This window comes from Ambystoma mexicanum, chromosome 6q (genome assembly GCF_040938575.1).
Source record: "Ambystoma mexicanum isolate Mex_15411 chromosome 6q, UKY_AmexF1_1, whole genome shotgun sequence".
In the NCBI taxonomy this organism is placed as follows: domain Eukaryota; kingdom Metazoa; phylum Chordata; class Amphibia; order Caudata; family Ambystomatidae; genus Ambystoma; species Ambystoma mexicanum.
In genome coordinates, this window is record NC_090937.1 from 1,067,236,108 (window position 1) to 1,067,252,212 (window position 16,105).

Sequence of the window (16,105 nt, forward strand, 5' to 3'; positions counted from 1 at the left end):
CCAACACTTTTTTAGATCCATCCGACTCAAAGCATACTTTCATGATGCTGACCAAAGATCAGAGGATGAAGACACAGGACTGAGACTAAAGTCAAACTTCTGTCCTAACGACAACGACACAGAACCAGCCCTCATCAACTTTGAAAGATGTGTCAGACAAGAAGTTGCCAAAATTAATCACAAACAGACCAACATACGACATAACCTTACCAATGGTGAACGCCAGGCCCTTAAAAATCTATCCACGAACAACAACATTGTGATTAAGGCTGCAGATAAGGGAGGCGGGATAGTGGTGCAAAGTATTGCACAATATAAAGAAATGGTGCTGACTCTGCTTGATGAGAGAACAAACTACAAAGTACTAAGTAGAGACCCATCAATGACCATCAAACAAGAAATCTCTGCGTGTACCAGATACGCTCGTGAACGTGATTGGATCTCAGACAAGGAGGAACTTTTTCTCAATACCTCGGAAGAGAGAATACTAGCATTCTATGCACTTCCCAAGCTCCACAAAGATGCTACCTCCCCACCTGGAAGACCAATTGTATCAGATGCAGATCTATCCTTGAGCCACTCTGTAAGTTTATTGACTTTTTTCTAAAACCACTGTGCCAACTGACCCCCACCTACCTCAAGGACACTACTACCACTATTAACCTGTTTGAGCACCTTATCTTCGATAGTGAGACTGATCTCTTGGTGACTCTGGATATAAAAGCTCTGTATACCAGTATCCCACAAACGGAAGCCCTTAATTGCATACGGGATCATCTAACTCAACATATGGAACAAGAACATGTCCCAGTCAACTTCATCTTGGAACTATTAGAAATAGCACTTACCAAGAACTTCTTCACCTTTGATGACACGTTTTATCTTCAAGTCGCCGGGACAGCTATGGGGGCAGCTTTTGCTCCCAGTCTCGCCATTATCTTTATGGCAGAATTCGAAGCAATACATGTGCTCACCCAGCAGAATCCTTTCTTTAACAACATCAACAGATGGTATAGATACATCGATGACATCATTTTTGTCTGGAGAGGCACAACGGATACACTTAGGTTTTTTTTTACATGGCTCAATGCTAGATCCACCGACATCCAATTCACTATTACCAGCAGTGCCTCAACCATCAACTTTCTGGATCTTACTATCACTGTGGAGGAGGGTAAACTCACGTGTACCCTCTTCAGAAAGGAAACTGACAGGAATTCTCTTCTTCACTACCGGAGCAATCACCCACAAAGCCTCAAGACTAATCTCCCATTCGGACAGTTCCTTAGGCTGAGACGCAACTGTTCAGACATCCGTCAATATCAACACCACGCAGACATTCTGGAGTCTAAACTCACAGCGCGAGGGTACCCCAAAAAACTCCTCAAAAACACCAGAAAAAGGGTTCGCTGTATCCCACGTGAAACACTACTTGAGCCTAAAAACAGAGACATAGAGAACACCAGAATTACTTGTGTTACGACTTTTGGACCAAACACCAATAGGATTAAGAGCATCATTAAGCAATTCTGGCCTCTAATTCATCAAGTTCTACCTGGAGAACCCCCACCACGGATGGCCCTCAAACGCTCCAAGAACATCCGCGAATGGCTAACGCATGCCAGACTTCCAAAAAAGACCCAGAGAACAGGACTTTGGAATCTAAGAGAAATCATGGGCCACTACCCATGTGGGAACTGTACGGTCTGCCGCTTCACTGACAAGATAAAGACCTTTAAAATTCAATGCAAAGACTGGACGTTACGCCAGCATACTAATTGTAAAACTCCCAATGTAATCTACGTGATCGAATGCCCCTGTGGCCTCCGCTATGTAGGCCAGACTAGCAGACCAATACACAAACGGATTGTGGAACATCGATCCAGGATCAGATGCCGGACGCTTACAGCACCACTGGTCCCACACTTCCTGGACCAACAACATAACCAGGACTAGCTCAAGTGGTGGGTATTTGAAAAGATACAAAATTCGGGAAATGTAACCAGTGCCCTGAATTACAAAGAAGCATGGTGGGTGTTCAAGCTACGCTCAATTCAAACAGGCCTCAATGAGGCAGCACCACTGGATAACCGGCACTATTAGGGGGCTGCCTTCAACTTCCTAGACTTTCAACCTCCTGGTAACATGCCCACCCTGGCAATCCTCACATTTTACATTCGATTAGCTCACTTTTCTCCCTTCACCAGAGTTAGTGAGGCCCCAGGTTGAACAATATGTTTTTCTGACTCTCCAGCTGAAATTATTTGTCTGTTTATGCTCTATGTGGTCATAAGTGCATTTCATTTATCCAAACGGTGCTTCAATTGCTTCTGTATTATATACTATTGATTATTCATGGTGAATTTATAGGTGTACTACTCTTTGTTCAAAACATTTGCACCTTCCAAAGTTTGGCCTCGCTGTTTCTTTCCCTTTCCCCCTCCCCCCCCTTTTTTTCTTTCCGCCGCCCCCCCCTCGCCCACTCCCACCCGCTTTCCTTTCAGACAGCTCTTGCCTCCCATAGGCTCCTTCCTCGCTTCGAGGAGCTACCTTGAGGGTCCTGATTGCTTCCGGACAGCTGGGATCCCTTTTTTTCCCTTTTGCCACTCCTGTGGTATGCCAGGCAGCTTTCTCCTGGTTCGTTTGCATTAAGCTGCCACTTACACACGCGCATGGGAGCAGCGTTACTCACGGCCCCAACTCCTTCGAACCACGCATGCGCGCGGGATTAGTGTCATCCCCCGCAGCAATGCCAATGCGCAAACGCGGGGGAGCAGTGCCCTCCTTCATGTTCCCTATCACGCATGCGCATATGGGAAGTGTCTTGGTGCACGGCTGCTACGTGCACTCGCAGCCCTCATAGGCAGCTTTCCGCCATCCGGCAGCCCAACAGCCTTACTTCGGATTGCTGTCCGGCACCCTTCAGGTAAACGGCAAAGGGCACCCGCTATTCCCACTTTCATGCTACTCTCTAGGGTAGTTTTCCCTTACTTTACACTAGCCTAGCACATAGGCTCGTTCATTTCTAATGGCCTCTTCATTGTTTTGTCTCCCCTGCTCTGCCCTCCATTTTAGATTTTCCAACTGTCCACTGTTACAGGGGCACTTCTCTGAAACCGCGGCCCCTCAACTTATCTGTGTTGGGCCTTATTTTTGCAGCCCCCTGCCTGTCCAGGGTTTCAGTTGGGCCACCAAGTGTCCTGGCCCTTACTGGAAGGTGCCCAGCTCACACCGTTTCAGGTAGGAAATTCATCTTCCTATAGTTTTGGTGGGATTTGTTCCTTCTCCTGGGTTTCACCAGTCTTTTTTTACACACTGGTATTCTTCTGTTATCAGGTGGGGACCCCACTTAGGAACTTCGGACTCTGCCGCCTTGCAGCCACTGAATCATCACGGCTTTTCGAGACGGGACTGCTGCACTCTCCTCCCCCCGTCCTTCTCTCCTCACTTTCTCCCTGTCCTGTCCTGCTTCAGGTTGGCAACTTACTTTTTTCCTTGTTTTTAATGAGAGTTCCCCTCTCTTTTAGCCATACAGGTCATTCTTCTGTATGTAGCACACTGTTACCAATTTACGGTACAGATTTTCTTTGTGAGTCTCTAACACCCCCCTTCCTCTTGTTCTTGTTTATCACCTATAGTGAGATACAATCCTCTTTTGGCCCAGATGAAGGCACCCACACTGGAAGCCGAAACGTCCAAGGGTCCAGAAACACCACTGTAGACCCAACCTACATCTTTGGGAATTTTTTCTTTTCCTGACGTAGACCGACTGAGGATTGGTCACTTATAGATCTGTATAATAGTGTACAACTATATAGGTTTCACCATTAATACTGTGAGGCAAACTGTTGCCCCCCTATATGTAAATGTACACAACTTTACTAACATTCACCACTCTGTCCTGCTTAACTTGGTGCTACAGAGCTCCTCAATTGGGAAAACAATTTGTTAAACAATCTGTCAAACCTTATTTGTAACCAAAACAAGTGTTACCCTGTTGTTGCTGGTAAAAGAACCTTACCATGCGAATGATGAAGTTATAAGTAATTTTTTCTTTTTGGTTTGAGACTGATGCTCTACTATTGCCTTGAAAAATTCTTTTGCTTTTATACCAGAACACTGCATTTCCGTTTTTGTTGTTTTGTTAAAGAATACTGGGTGCATTAAAATAAATTGCACCTTATAAAACTGGTTGTTTGTAAGAGAATTTGCCTATACAATACAAAGTACATTGTCTTGTTTTCAACCCCCAGGGGATGTCAGATTACATCACTAGGATGAATCATAGGTTAACTTCTGCATAGACCACCTATTTTATAAAACCCACCACATACATAAGTTAGAGTATGGTGTAACTTTGTTAGGCGGTTACCCCCTTATGTGACACACAGGAAGCAAAGGGGAGCAGGGCAGTAGGCAGAGTAGCAGGGCTGCAAGGCAGGGAACACGGCACTGGAACAGGAGCATGTTCTGGCAGCAACAGGAAACTGCAGAATTGCGAGGCTCAAAACACAAAGAGCTGGAGCGAACTGAATACAAAATCTCTGTGCTCCTGCAGGCAGCTGCTTAAATACTGACCTGTCCTGTGCTGAAGCAGGCTCTTTAACAGCACCTGGAGCAGTACATCTAAAGGCGATCTGCCTCTTCCCTCCCTGATCCTGGGAAAGTGAAAGCAGCACTGACCTCTAGGGCTTCTCGGGATTGTAGTTCCCAGACTGATGCATAGGAATAACCAGGGAATGAGAACTGCCACAAGGTGCATTATGGGAATTGAAGTCCATGTTTTCAGATATACAGATTTGTGAAAGGAAATGTTAAATAATGATTTGGGGTCTTCTCTGAAGATGGTGGAAAACACCATGCAGGTCAGCAGACAGCGCATCCAAGGGGCAGAGATGCAGAAACATGACAGTCTTTGGACTTGCTACACTGCAATTGTCCATAAAGTTCATTCTGTGGTGTTCTTGCTCATATCCCACCGACTATAAGACTCTTCCACATGTGCGCTGTTTCCTATGCACTGTTTTCCCATGGACACTTTCTCTTTGGCCATCCTCTGCTTTTCCCATAAAAAGTGTTATTCAATTACATATTCAATACGTGAAGGTGTAAGGTTGCATTCAGTTCGACACCAAAAAAAATATTCACTTTCCTTATTTTCAAGCTTTAATTCAGTTTGATGGTTAATGTTCATTCGTTATACTTGACTTCACGTTTTCCTTCACTTTGATGTTTAAATATGCAACTGGTATGATTTCCAGTTTGGTGTAAATACATATGCACTGGTTAAAGTTTTCCTTCAATTTTGTATACAATATACACTTGCATTGGTTTAACTGCAAATTGTTATTTAGCTCTGTATTTAAAAAATGTTCTTTATGCTTAATTTCAGCTGTCCATGCAGGCCTATGTGTCGTGCATAATAGCAACGTGGCCGGCCTTGTGTATGATCATGTCTCATGTTAGAGAGATTTCCTTAACTTGTACTTTATGTCACATTTGGGGTGTTAGACTTGCATCCCAAAACTACCAATAGAGAGATATAGGTACAAATGTTGTTTTAAAGTACAGTACAAAAAATTAAAAACTGGTGGGATTAGGCAGTCCTGCTTTACTCTCTGAGTAGCTGGGGAATGTAGTGCTGAGTTTTTGTTTTTGGTTGATACACACTTGGATATCAGTATTACATTAGAGAATCCTGATTAGGTTAGGGATAAGTTTTACTGCACCAGTGATGTGCCTTTATTTTCCACAGACAGTCCTGATCTACCAGGTTAAATGTGGATGAAAAATCATCTAAAAAACGTACATATATATCTTGTGTGCACTTTTTAATTATATATCTCAGTAAATAAATGTGATTAATTGTGGAAGGGCCTACACAAAGCCTCTCTCTATGGGATCAACATGTTCTTGTCATCACAACCTGTAGTTATTGTGTCCAGGGTCCCCTTCAGTATTTTTCAGTTACATGTCTTTATACCAAAATATTTTATAGAGAATGAACATATATGGACTATTTAATATAGAAACATTTTATAGAGAATGCACTTTTTTTGGAGGGAAAAGGGAGTCACCCGAAACCCCTGATTTCTACCCCTAGAAACCCACCCCAACCGTTTCCCCAAAATATGTAACCCTTTACCCCCCAAATGCATTCTCTATAACATTTTTCATTATAAGATGTTCGATATATGTTCAGTCACTATAAAATGTTCAAAAGACTACATACTTGTTTTTTGTTGTTGATATCAATTCAACTTATTGGGTAATACGAGTTATCCTCATGTTTTGCCCCTTATCACTTTTGGCTGTTAGGGGATGATTTAGCGTCACCTATAAGCTTAGACTATAATATTGTACTAGGAGAGAGATGGGATGTGAGGAGGGGAACACAGCTTTTGGGTATTGATTTAATTTGCATCCATCTATTGTCTGCCCACTGCCAGGCTAATTTCTATGTTCATTGCAATCCACAAACTCCCCTGCTCAAAACATATTTCCTGGGTGCATTTTGAGCTAACTCTATCATGCAGCAATATCAAACAATGTGCTGTGTTTGTTTGTTTGTTTATTTTAGTTTTAATGTACGCCAGACCCGGGGGTATCAGGGCATAGCGGTACATGAATACTTTAAGCGTATGTTACCGGCAGGGTAAAGGTATATGACAATATATACAATTACAGTATGGTAGAAATCAGATCATAAGTACAAACACAGATAAAGTTGCATAGAGTATAAGAGACTAAAATGTACAGGCAGGGTAATAGTTATATACAATACAATACATGTTTGTACAGAGAATGCACACTATATATACAATAAGGTTAGTGCCTAGCACACCAGGCAGGGGGTCAGGGGGTTTATTGGGTAGGGTTACAGTACCGACTGGTGTAGAGACAATTACTGTTCATTGTCTTTGATCCTTTTAGTTAGGTTTTGTCTAAAGTTAGTGTAAGTTTGGTGAGCTCGTAGAGGATAGGGTAAAGAGTTCCAAAGCAACGCTGTCTTAACTGTGAAGCTGCTGTCTCCAACTTTTGAGAGTTTAAATCTAGGCACGGATAGGCAGTTAGTATTGGCTGTTCTGGCAGGCCTAGGTGAGGATTTTCTATTGATTCTCTGGGTAAGGTAACGAGGCGCCGCATTATTTAAACATTTGTGTATGAGAGAGGCCGTTTTCAGCTGGATGTTATCACTGGTTAATAGCCAATTATGTTGTCTTCTCAACTCTGAAATGTGTTCTTTTTTAGCAATGTTTAAGGCGGCTCTGAGGGCATTATTCTGAAGTGTTTGTATTTTCTTGACAATGTATATGTTAACACCAATGTAAAGGGAATTACAATAATCCAGTTCGGATAGGATTAAGGCTCTGGCGAGAGTGAGACAACTTTTTATGGAGAGGAAGGGTTTACCCGCTCTCATAAGTTTGCAAGTATATGCAGTAGCAGACGCCATGGCAGTTACTTGTTTGGTAAATGTAAGGGTGGAGTCGCGGTAAAAACCTAAAGTGTTTACATCTTTGGCAACTTTAATGATGTTACCAGCGATGTTAAAAGGATGTGTGGTCCGGGCTGAGTCTCTTGAGACTGGAAGTGGTGCCCAGGATGATAAGCTCTGTTTTTATCATCATTCAGACAGAGCCCGTGTGCAGCCATCCACGCCTGGATGATGATGCAAACTCTATTTACCAAGTCCGAGTCCTTGTCATGATCCCCTGAAAGTGGAAGGGGAAGAAGAATCTGAGTATCATCTGCGTAATTAGTGTAGGTGATGCCAAGATGGTACAGATCATTGAATAAGGGCTTGGTAAATATGTTATACAGTTTCGGTGAGACACAGGAGCCCTAGGGCACTCCACAGGTGATAGGTGATAGGGATAGGATCAGCAGCAGCTGATGGAGAGAAGGCTCTCATCGTCCTCTCACTGAGGAAACAACCTACTGACCATACCGTCCTCCGGCTGTGTGCAAAGAGGGGACGACATTTCTCTGTTTACGCTCCTTAAATGTGGAACTCTTTAGCCCCTGAGTTTAAAGCTATCACCTCTTGATCAACATTTGGTAAAGCTCTGAAAACCTATCTATTCCGAAGGCATATCTTGTACTCTCTATTTGGCATGTTTTAGGTAAACTGGCATATCTGCACCCAAATTCAGTGTACTCTGCCTGGTTGTGCACTACAAATTACCACAATACACAGCACAAAGTTTTATGTTGCTGCACGACACAGTTAGTTGAAAGAGATCACAGGTAATATGTTTTGACCAGGGAGGGGAAGATTGTTGTAGGCATGAGCATAAGGATTAGCCTGGCCATTAGTAGATAGTAGATTGTGGGAGGCCCTACAAAACAGACTTTAGACCTGTCCATACCAACCAACTATAGGCCAATCACCACTGTGCCTTTCCTCCTCAAAATCTTAGACAAGGTGTCATACCTCCAGATACAGAAGTATCTGGAAGTTATCCATCCCCTAGGAACCCGCCAATCAGTTTTCCGGCCTCAACATTGTACGGAAACGCACCCATCGATCTTAAAGCCCAAATTGATGAGCTCAGGGACAATGGAAAAGCAGCCCTTCTCCTCCTCCTCCTCGACCTCTCAGCTGCTTTTGACCTGGTGGATCACAAGGTCTTATGTAACCACTTAAACTCAGCAGCACACTTCTCCAGGGAGGCCATAGTATGGATCCAATCTTTCCTCACTTTGGGAAATGTCTGATTCAATCTTGGCTTTGGTAGTGCTTGTTTCCCTCTCGGCTTGGGCACTGCTTGCTCCCCAACTCACAATTATTAGTGTTCAGTCACTTAACTTCAGTGTCATATTGTTTTCAACTGCTACACAATTGATCCTTAGGTTAGCCTTGACCTTAGAATCACTTTTATGCATATGCGATCAGACTTTCATCTGTTTTCAGAGGTTTGAATTTTCAATGAACGTGTTTGAAAGCATTTGACTCTTAGCGAGTGAAATTAAAAATGCCCACTTAAACACAAATGCTACTTTTCATACTTCTCTTTGTCCGACAATCAACCGTCAGTTTAATATAGCTTTCACTCGAACACGAGTGGCTCTGCTTGGATACAGGTGACTGCCTTTATTTGCGCAAGTTATCAGAATGCTTGGTAACACTCATTGGCTTCTGTCTTGCTCACGTTCTGCAGGGCTGGGACAATTTCTTCTCTTGTTTGGACACACACCACTCCTCGGTGAAGGTATCTTCGGTCCTGCAATGAAGTCAAGGACCTCCCCTCAGTCCTGGGACCCTCAGCTTCAAAAAACTCTTCAGCCATGGTCTCCGGCACGCTTACTGCTGCGCAATCTCTGTAATCAGGTTCACATATGGAAAAATCATCTTTCCTTCAAGCTCATCTGCTGTGCAACCTCTGCACTTCAGATTAAGAGGAAACAGGACCCACGCAGGATAGGCAGTTGAAATCTGCTTAATCAAAACCCTGGCATCCCTTCTTCTCACCTTCTTCTGACTGGATTGCCAACACTGTATTGTATTGTATGTTATTTATATAGGGTGTCCAGTCAATTGGTCGACAGCAAACTGGTCGACAGGACATTTGGTCGACACCATTTGGTCGAATGCCAAATGGTCGAATTTTTTTTTTTTATATATATATATGTGTTTTGTGGGTTTTCGTGTGTCGAAAAAAAAAAAATAGAAAAAAAGGGGGTTGGGGGGGGACCCCCCCAAAAAAAAAAAAAAAAAGTGTAAAAAAAAAAAAAAAAAATTCGACCATTTGGCATTCGACCAAATGGTGTCGACCAATTGTCCTGTCGACCAAATTTTTTCGACCAATTGACTGGGAACCTTTATATAGCACGCCAACCCCTGAGGCAACTAGGCACTTTCTTGGGTACAGAGGTCAAAGTTATATTTACACATACAGGCATAACAGGTCACATCATTTACAAATTTACAAATTACAGTCAGTGAAAAATCACATCATTACGAGCATAGCTAAAGCTATAAAATAGGCAGTAGGTATATACAGTGAAGGAAGATATTTTGTAGTGTTTGTGTGTTTAGCTGGGAGACTGCTTAGCTTTCATTCAGAGGGAACCAGGATTTTGCCATATTTCAGAATTTATGGAATGAGTGCTCAGATCTGATGTTGGGGGGTAGTGCATTCCAGGTTTTGGCAGCTAGGACAGGGAAACTGTTGCCCCCTGCCTTTTGCAGTTTAAACCTTGGTATACTGAGAAGGTTGGAGTTGGAGGATCTTGTTTGGCTTAGTGACGATTGGAGTTTGAATTTGTTCCAGAGATAGATTGGTGCTTGACCGTGTGTGTATTTGTGTAAAAGGGAAAGAGTTTTGAGTTTGATTCTTTGGTTGATGGACAGCCAGTGTACACTACGTCTCAGCTCTGAAATGTGTAGTTTTCTGGGGAAGTTGGTGGCTGCTCTTAGTGCGCTGTTTTGAAAGATTTGTAATTTATTTAAATTGTGTTGACTGGTGCCTAGGTAGAGCGCATAACAATAGTCTAGAGTCTAGTTTGGTTATGACTAGTGCTCTAGCCAAGGTGATGCAATTTGCTGTTGTCAGGAAGGGTCTGCATGCATTGATGAGCTTACATGTGTAAGAAGTAGTAGAGGGAGTAGCACTGATTTGTTTGTCGAGTGAGATAGAGGAGTTTATGAACATGCCAAAAATGTTGACGTTTTTAGACACTTTGATGATGTTGCTGTCAATGGTCCCCACAAGGAGGAGCTCGGTCTTGTCATCGTTGAGGCAGAGTCCGTGTTGGGCCATCCAAGCTTGGATGATAAGATAAATGTCATTGAGTCGTTGAGTGTCTGTGTCATGGTTGCCTGTTAGATGTATAAGGATTTGTGTGTCTTCCGCATAGTTAGTGCAAGAAATACCCAGTTGGTCAAGTTTGTCAAAGAGAGGTTTTCTGAATATGTTGTAGAGAGTAGGGGAGACACAGGTGCCTTGTGGATCTCCGCATGTGGCAGAAGAAGGGTGTGCAGAGGCAGTGGGTGCGAATACTCTGGTTGTTCTATTGTTTAGAAATGACTGGATCCAGTTGATTGCTTCGATGGAGAAGTGGACTGCTGAGGATAGGTGATTGCATAGGGTTTTATGGTCGGCCAGGTCAAATGCTGCTGATAGATCTAGTAGGAGAAGGATGGCAAGGTTGCCTGAGTCCTTGATGTTTTCGATTTGGGTTACTAGATCTATTAGGGCAATTTCTGTTCTGTGTCTAGGATGGAAACCAGATTGGTGTAGTCCTAGCAGGTTTTTGCTTTCTAGGTGGTGTTGGATCTGTAAATAGGCTGCTCTGTCTATAATCTTCAAAAGGAAGGGTACCGTGGTGATAGGTGTGTAATTGGAAGGATTGTTAGGGTCCAGAGTTGGTTTCTTCAGGAGAGGCATGACCCATGCGTCCTTGAGGTTTGTGGGGACGGTGTTAGATTTAAAGGAGGCATTTATAAGTGAGGTGATAAATGGGGTGATCTGCTTTGCTGTTTCTTTTAGGATAGGTGCTGGCAGATGTCACCCATGCATCTGGATGTTTTGAGACTTAGTATTATTTCTTCCACTTCTCTGATGCAGAGTGGGGTGAATTTGAATAAATTAGATCGTTCAGCGGATGGAATAGTTATAGTAGGAGCAGGCAAGTTGTTTGTTAAGGTGGCTTTTTTTATTTTCAATCTTTTTTGTAACAGTTCAATTCTGTCTGATAAGGCCTTTTGGATGTTTTGACACCAAGTGGAGTCCTTTTCGCAGATTGTGGGAGGTGGAGTGGGTGATTCTAGTTCTTTAAGAACGTTAAACTGTTCTCTGGTGTTAGATTTGGCGTTTTGAATGCGTTCATTGTAGGAGTCTGATCTGGCTAGAAAAATATCAGATTTGCACGTTGTGGAGGCTAATCTGAAATGTTCGTTATTACAAGCTGATGGGGTATTTCTGGATTCAGCTGCTCTTTTGTTTTTACGTAGAGTTTTTAAATGAGGGGTGAACCAGGTGTTAAGGTGGGCGTGTGGCTTAGCTTTACAAAGCTTTTGAGGTGCCATTTTGTTGATGGCATTTAGTAAAGTCGTGTTATAAAGGTTTACCAAATGTGAAGGGTCTTCATTAGGCTCAGAAACTATATTAGCCTGCAAGAGCGGTTGTAGCAATGGCAATAAGTTGTCCACTGTTATGTTCCATGTGTTTCTTGCCAATCTTGAAGAGCTATAGATTTCTCGTGGTTGGGAATATCTCTAGGAATGGAGAAGAGGATGGCATTGTGCTCTGACCAGGCGATAGGGCTGTTAGAAAAGATGGAGATGTTGCAGTTGCAGTCTGCAATCCAGTTTAGTTGTCGCGCTTTGGCATGTGTCGGTTGTGCAAGTCTTTGAGTGAGGCCTAGATCAGTTAAGCTTTTGTTAATATTGCCTGCATTTTTGTCATTGATATCATGAAGCCCTAAGTTAAAGTCTCCCAGGAGCAGAGTTTGAGAGCTTAATTTGGTTTTGCTTGTGAGCAACAGTGATAGATCATCCTCAATGAAGGAGAGAGGGCCAGGTGGTCTGTAGATCAAGTTGGCTGAAATTATCTCTGTAGGTGATGGTGGTACTGTGAAGGCTAGGTGTTCAGCGGAAGATAGGCTTTGGCAGGAGGCCTGTCTGATGCCAAGGGAGGACTTAGCAATGATAGCGATGAAACAGCCCTTTTTAGGTGTTCTATCTTGTCTAATGATTGTGCATTGGTCTGGGGTGGCAAGAGATAGTAGGGGACCTGATGCGGAGTGTAGCCAAGTCTCCATGATGGCAAGGAGATCTAGGTCGTTGGATGTTATAAGGTCATTAATATCTAGTGTGAGGGCTGTTAATGACCTTTTATTGATGAGGCCACCTTTTAAAGTGGAAGTGTGGTTTGTCTGTGAAGTGGGCGGGTTGCTATTATTGGCTGGGGTGTCGTGGCCTGAGGCGTTAACTTTATTCTGATCCGAGGCAGGGCGTAGGAGGGATGTTAGGTGGGACCTTGGGGTGCTTTCTGTGCTCTGCTTCTGCTGCTGCTGCTGCTGCTACTGCTACTGCTCTTCCCTGGGCAGTGCAGGACCCTCCAGTCTTCGTACTTCATGTCAGTCCGACAGTCGCTTCAGGAACCGTGAACCTGCAGGAACTGCCAGGAACATCCGCCTCAGCTACAGCTTCTTCTCCATTTAAAGGTACTGTGCAAATCTGGTTGTTCATTTCATCCAGCCGCATTGAAGGTGTGTGAAACCTTTCACCAATCCGAGGGCTTGTCCTTCTCTACGCTTTAAACTAACTGTTCTGCTAACCAACTACCCTGAACTGTGTGATTTTGAGCAACAGACTTTTGTCCTATTGACTTTGGCCCTAAGGCTATTTGATTTGATTCCATCACTGTAGTTCCTTTTTCTAGATTGCCCTGCTTACTTACCTGTTGGTGCTGCTCAATTTCTGCCTAACTTTGTCTTTCCTTCCCTTCTTTAAGTTACTAGAGTGCCATTTTGCTCCCACTTAATTTTGTGAGCTTAAATTGTCTGGAAACTATTTGGAGTGGTGTGGTGTATTAAGAGTGTGATTTTTGAATTGCTTTACTTTAGTGAAATGTTATACGACTGATGTGTAAATAAATGTGTATTCTTTTACTCAGAAACCTTGAGTCAGTGTTTGTTTGAATCATAGTAATTGCTGTCCTTTGTGCAACTATTGATACTGCTCACTTGCTCTTGAGATAAGTCTGGTTTCTCAGCCATCGCTACCACTTTACTGTGTAGTACAGGCTTGTGCCAAAGGTGAATTTGTACTGTCACTTGTAGTCTTAATTGTGTGTGGTGTTCCCAAAGGGTATTGCATATAATTCTGCCTAACACCGGCTACAGCTCCCTCTCCATATAATGGCCTGCACCCGATGGGGCCTTTGAAGCCTCTCTGCTTCCCTCAGGTGTGGGTCATTAGGCTTAACAGGCTGACTACTCCTGCAACATTGCTCTTGAGCCCTCTTCCTCATCCCAGTACCTAAGGAGTTATGGGACTTCTAGTCCCAATCCTTAGAATTAGGCTTTCTTGTCAGATTTTCAATTTTAAATGTAGATTTATTTCTCTCGTCTGCATTTAAGGAAAAGAAGAGAGTGTATATGGAAAGTGGAAGGCAGCTTGATAAAGCCATTTTGTAGGTTTCCTATCACTGTACTTCTGGCAGAAAGGTGGATTGATGATCTTAGAAGCCTTAAATGGTCTTTCCTTCCTTCGGTATTTAAAGATGTCACATTAGCTTTGCCCACAATTACAGGCTAATGTGTGGTTCGGATATATCATAGCAACAATAAGCCATTGCATGGCTTGGAATCTTTAAAAGGTTCTTTTCCTTTAAAAATACATATTGTGTCTCATCCCAAGGGATCTCCTAACCACCCTGGGTTTTGTCTCATCCCAGGTGATCCTCCCACACTACACCACCCCAAAGGTCAGGGAGTGTCTGCCTTTCCCTGTCCACCAGGGAGGAGACTTTAGGCAGGATTTTAGTGAGGGATCAGCAGGATTCCGCACAATGTACAGAACAGCAATGCATATCTTTAAAGCGTCAAAACCAGCAGGAGTATTTTGTATGCAGGTGCCCCATATTGTACTATAACTTTGGAAGGAACTTCATCTAAGACAGTCTAAACTGAACTGCTGTCTATTCCAGAATAAGTCGAGACAATACAGAATATTACTCCAATGGAGAGCTGAACCTTATCGCCATGTGCATATCTACAGGTACATGTGAACAGTGCTGCATTTTCCTCTGCAGAAAAATGTATGCAAGCGATGGTTCACAACATGACACCAGCATGTATTTTTTTATTTCATTTAAAGTGCATTGCTCTTATTTGCAACTATGTCTGAAGCACAGTATTGCCACTGTAAAGGGGCATTGTTACCACAACGCTGATGCCGTTTGTGTATGTTTAATGAGGGGGAACTGACTTATGTATATACAGGTGCATTGTTATATGAACACCAAAAAGAATTAGGTCTGTGAAAAGATGTGTCACTGCTCATGTGTGTGCCTCTGCAGTCTTCTCACTGGCTACTTTTCCCCCACCATTACTATACTTGTGTAGGAATTATCACCATTGTACAGTGTTGGTATGTTTTACTGGATCCAATTGGTATCATGTATCAATTTTTCTGCCAATCTGAAGTTGACAAAGTATCAAATTAGTCTCCATTGGGGTCTTTCGGAGGCCTAACGCGGTAGGGAATTATTTCATAGTGTATAAGGATGAGCCCTTCTATCAGCCCTAAGGATCAGGTTCAGTTGGCCTTTGCATCTTGGGGATATAGAACTCTTCCATCTGAAAACATTTGAATCAACACCTTCAGAAGCAATATGGAGACTGAAATTAGGCTAGACATATCCAAAGCAAATCATTGTTATTCTAACCAGACAGATCACTAAAACCACCTGGGCTCTCTGTAATATGGTCAGCTGCACGGAAATAGAGTTTGTCCTCTACCATATTTACTCTACAAGCAGCATTGTATGTTTCAACTATTCGATGTATTTCAGTTATAAATAAAAGGTGGAGCCTATTTGATGAGGTGGTGATCTAAAGGTTTTTGAAGAAAGGAACATTGATTTGATCAGTGTACGACCAGCAGTTCCAAAACGTACAGGTAGATTTCCTCGTCTTCCAAGCCATGTAGCAGATTGAATCCCCCAAAAAAGATTTCTGCCTCACCAGTGATCTCCAGCAGTAGCATGTTCAGATGCCGCTCTTCTTTGAAGCACCTTGCTGTATTTCTACTTGAGCACCCGTTAAGATGTAAAACCATACTTTGCATAACTGGTCAGATCATTAGCAGTATCCTCTTTTAACTGAGGACCATGATAGGACAAGAATAAAGAGGCATTGAAGGAGCGATTCAAAATCATCTCCATGCTGCTCTCTTTTGAAAATAAAGTTCTAAAAACAATTCACTGCCAGTAACTTTATCAAGATGCACATACATGTGTACATAAGCTTAAGCACTGCCGGGTACGTCACTATGCACTTGTCACCATCTTGAGGACAACATCAAGTAGCTGCACCCCACGCAGAACAGAGGATAATGCAATATGTTGGGTATGATCAAAGACTTGTGCAC